The sequence below is a fragment of the Zingiber officinale genome, chromosome 4A (genome assembly GCF_018446385.1).
Source record: "Zingiber officinale cultivar Zhangliang chromosome 4A, Zo_v1.1, whole genome shotgun sequence".
NCBI lineage: Eukaryota > Viridiplantae > Streptophyta > Magnoliopsida > Zingiberales > Zingiberaceae > Zingiber > Zingiber officinale.
This window is the reverse complement of record NC_055992.1, coordinates 69,033,794-69,038,788: the sequence shown is the minus strand read 5'-3', so window position 1 is coordinate 69,038,788 and position 4,995 is coordinate 69,033,794. Positions and strand designations below refer to the sequence as shown.

Below are 4,995 nucleotides of genomic sequence, written 5' to 3'. Positions count from 1 at the left end.
ACAAATGTGGGAGTAATGCTCTACCACAAGAAATCCTCCATATGTGGGAGCAACGCTCCACCACAAATAATCCGAAAATGTATCTGCAATAGATATGGGAGTAATGCTCCGCTATAAGCAATCCGCAATAGGTGGGAGTAACGCTCCACCACAGACAATCCATAACATGTGTGGGAGCAATGCTCCACCACCAACAATACATAAGTGTCCAAGGCACCTAACTATCTAGCTAGAGACTGCACGAGATCTCTCTACCACAGATCACTGTGGGTAGCCTAGGGTATAACCATCCAGTAAGCAAATTAAATCCATATTCAACTCTATCGTCCTCCTAGTGGGTCGGTCACCCACTAATGAGAGAATTAGTTGACAGGGTAAAACAACCAATATCATAATGTAGACCTTTAATATTCTACATTTAACATAGGTAGAATCATCATGATGCTACCAACCATACATCTGACATACATGCACACACCACATATGTATGATCGACATAATCCTCCAATTGGTTCACACCAAAAATACTCACATCATAGGTATAAATCACCGTGATACCTCCAACAATGTATACCGAACTCGTGTGCATATATCATCGTAGGTAAAATTAACAATACCCCTCAAACAACACTCACATGACAAATATACACATATGCCAAGAATATAATCAACATATACTTCCAGTAATCAACAAGATACCTCAGATACCACACCAAACACAGATGTACATATCACAACACCGATGTAGTCGACAAGATACTTCCAACATGGCATTCACACCCATGTGCACATACCACGACACAGATTTAAATCGATAAGACACCTCCAATATGTCAATCAGGCACGTACAGCTAACTAAATAGCTATAATCCACAAGAAACCTACAATAACCATATCTAGATGGAAATATCCTCACTATCCACAAATGAATTATCCATCATAGAACTCCTTCAACTCATAACAATCATATGTACACTTCATAGATATGCATAATCAGCATATTTAATCCAATCTATCACACAAATCCTATGCCATCTTCTAAGTTATCCAATTAGGTACATACAGTCTAAAATTACAGTACCCATAGAATAGGATATATCGATCCTCTATCAACTGACCAAATCATCAATAGTATATGGCTAATTCAATCCTTTCCCACGTCAGTATAAGCTAGATACTCGATGTGCTCAAGATATCCAACTAAGCACAACAACTCAAGATTCAAACATCTAGAAGTAAAGTAGGTCAATCCCCTACTGTTCGGGTCAACAAAACTAATCGGTCATCTACTAACCAATCAAGAATAAATAAAGCTTCTACAAGCATCTAAGGTAAATCGATCACGACTACCCAAGTCAACAAACATCAATCTATCTCCTACTGACCGATCTAACAAGAATAAATCAATTATCTACGAATGAAATTAACTAAGATAACATGTTATACTACTGGCTAGGTCAACATAATGATATAGACTTTATCCACTACCGAGCTACTACAAGAAAAGGCTGGTATGTGCCTCAATCTGCTAACCAACTAGTAATAACAGAAGCTAAATACTACTGGTGTATTATATAATAAATCACCAGAAACTGAAACCCTTAATCTCTATCAAGGTCGACCATCATCAGGGTTTTACCTAATACATAAAATATATGCTATCTAAACTAGACAGGTACTAGTAAAAAGTGCTAATACATGTCATAAACTGTAATAGTCAACGGTGCATAAACTAATCAAAAAGGTAGGATATCATATACCAACATACCTCCTATAGCTTGGAAATGTCCTGCTGCTGCCAGGTCCCGAAAAGTCACATCGAGAAAATCAAAACACGAAATCCGAAACACGAGAAATAAAACTCGTAAGCCGATCTCTGATACTAAATAAATTGGTATCAGATAAACCTCAAAAATCCAAAACACATAGCAAGTATCGTATACCTGCTCTGATACCACTAAATTGTCACGCCCCAGAGGAGTCTCTGTCCGAAGAAATTTCGGCAGCATCTCCCCTGTACGACGGACAATCTGAAACTTTTCTACAAGCACTATATACCTCAGCCACATGCGGTTGGAATAATAACAATAAAAGAAAACAAACACCACGCAGTTAATATCAAATTCAGCCTATGACTGACACAACCACGTAGTTAAAAATAAAGCAGCCCACTCGGCTGTACCAAAACCAAAACACAAAACTGCTAGCCGGCTAGACTTACACAACCAATAACATAAATACAAAATACCACATAACAACGTCAACACTCCAAAAATAAAACCAGAGTACAGAGCTAAAGAAACTGATACATAAAACAAACAAAACATACGTGAAATCGATAAGTCCTCTGATGTGATGTGGGGACCAGCAGACAGGATACTCCAAGCGACACCAAAACCAACCTGGTACCTGAAAAAGATAGTATCAACGGGGGTGAGTTCAACAACTCAGCGAATACCAATGGACATGAGTAGTAAGATATATCTAACAGCAACAAACATGGAATACAGCTTCCTAATCATATATAGGGAATACTCAAAACTGAAAGGTAACTGAGGAGGCTGTACTCACCAGGAACTCCTATCCAGACAAAAGGGTCGTCAAACCGAAAGTGTCAATAATCCTGTATGCAGGTCAAAAGTATGTATCCAACCAAAAATGCAACAACCAAATGCAGCAAACACAATCATAAAAATATAAATGCATCAATGCATATGATGCTAATGATGCGTCCTGGTCACCCCTGACGCCAGTCAGTCATCTCACACACAAATGGTGTGACCGAGTGGGTAGGGCTGTGACAACCGTGCACTCTGTCGTCACTACTCCTGATGAGTGACCGAGTGGACGGGATGCTGTCGGAGTACTCCTGTCCTGTGACCCCAAATCATAAATGGGGGAGCTCAATGCTCTCAACTCCCGGTACACGATGACGGGGAGGTATCTCTGCCGGCTACCACGCTGAGTCACCTGACCAACGGAGCCAAACAGAGTCCACCGTCTGCCGGCTACTACGTTGCTACACTAAATGCCACCGGAGCCAAACAGAGCGGAACTGTCTGCCGGCTACCACGCTGAGTCCTCAGACCAACGGAGCCAAACAGCAGAACCGCCACACACCTGTCTGATATACCACTAAACCATGAGTGGGGGTGTGTGCAGTACATGTAACTGGCGATGGGCTCAACCATAGTGGAGCCGACAATCGCACAGCATGCAATCATGATGCATGTCACTATGCATAGCAAAAACTGATCAACATAACCATATCCATACATACAAAATGGGTACTGTAAAAGCGATGGTCACATACCAAGATCTAGAGTACACAGGTCAGATAGAATATCAAAAACCCTATGTCCTGAACATAATAAGTATGGAATATCCTGATCAACATAGAAAAATCCATATATACATAATATGGGTACCACAGTATCAGTAAGCCAAATCCACAGATCTAGGGTATACAAATCCTCTAAGGTATAACAACCTAGACCCAAATCATATCCCTCTTCCATAGCATATGTACCAACAATATACATAGATCAAAGAATCAGGGTCTAAACACCCGAATCATATATGATATACAAATAGAGGTACACAAATATGATATGGTACTAAAACCTAAGTATCAGATAATCTAGATACACAGGCCAGAAACAACAATCTAAATCCTAGTCCTAACCTCAGTAAGCATGGTATGTCACTCTAGAAACTAAGATACTCATGGTAACAAGATAATCATGGCAACAAATCACGAGATATAAGCACGGATACATCACAGGTGACAAACCTAACATGCTATGGATATCAAACAGTGACATACCAAAGGCAAACATGTTCATTGCATGTAGTTATAAAATACTATGCATATCCAATGACAATATCATAAAAGATAAGTCAAGAGGTACCCGCCTTCATACGCATGTCGTATCAACCGTCCTCAATAAGTCCAAGAGATCGCATCCAACTCAAATCCTTCACATCAATTTAATCCAAGAACACATAAACTAAGTCTATAATCCATTAGATTAGACTACACATTTATCAATGCTAACCACTCACCAGAATTGATGGCTCCACCAATGACGTATAGCTGGTATAACTCTCTGCCAGCGTAGATGAAATCACTGTCCCTCCCAAATCTGAGGACTCTACAGTTGCCTCGCGACCGAAACATCCTCCTGTCGATAACAGTGGTCAACACTAAGAGAAATTACTGCCCAACCAAACCATAAACTCTAAATTAGCAATCCCACACCCAATCATCACAATACTGAGATGAGATGCACAATCACAACTGAAATCCAGCAGTAAAATAATCTCCCTTACCACTTCAACCACTGCTAGGGCACAAAGTATGGGAGATCGGGAGAGGGCTCGGCTGTGCCAGGAGGTGTCGGGCGGTGCTAAGCGGCTACGGCACAGGCGCTAGGGCACGACTGTTGTGCTCCCAAATCGCACCAGAAGAAGGAAATCAGTGCCGGCGCTAGAGCACAGGGGAGGCCGGCAGTGAGGATGGGGCGTCGCTGTGAGGATATGGCGTCGCTGGCGATCCGGTGGAGACAAATCTGAACTAGGTCTCCTCTCCTAAATTCGGTGGACAGCCGTGGAAGAAAACAAGATCTGCGTCGGCGGTGCAGTGCTCAGCGAAGAAGAAAGGCTGAAGAGAAGATGGCCGGTGGCTCGGTGCAGAGAGGAGAGGAAGAGGAGTGGCGTCGGGAAGATCACAGCGTCGGCAGGGAAGAAGAGGGGCGCGCGGCGTCGAAGAGGAATCGGTTCGGGCACAGTGAGGACGTGCGCACAAGGGAGAAGAGAAGAGGATCGGGGCTTGTACTCGGGGATGAGGAGGGACCTTGGCGGCGACGGCGTCGGTTTGAGGAAGAGCAGTTAGGGCATGGCGTCGGGGAAACTCGGGAGAGAAGAAAACGCAAGGAGATGAAAAACGAAAAAGAAATCAGAAAAAGAATAAAAGAAAAAGAATTAGAAAAGGAA

The 4,995-nt window shown here is 42.3% G+C and overlaps 1 long non-coding RNA gene across 1 annotated transcript; it reads right to left on the bottom strand.

Moving 5' to 3' along the window:
- Positions 1 to 3,920: 3,920 nt before the first annotated feature.
- LOC121973355 lies at positions 3,921 to 4,750 on the bottom strand. Its single transcript, XR_006109537.1, has 3 exons — positions 4,333 to 4,750; positions 4,066 to 4,184; positions 3,921 to 3,978 (listed from the first exon to the last, which is right to left on the bottom strand). It is a non-coding gene; the product is annotated as an uncharacterized LOC121973355 (long non-coding RNA).
- Between the last annotated feature and the right edge of the window lie 245 nt (positions 4,751 to 4,995).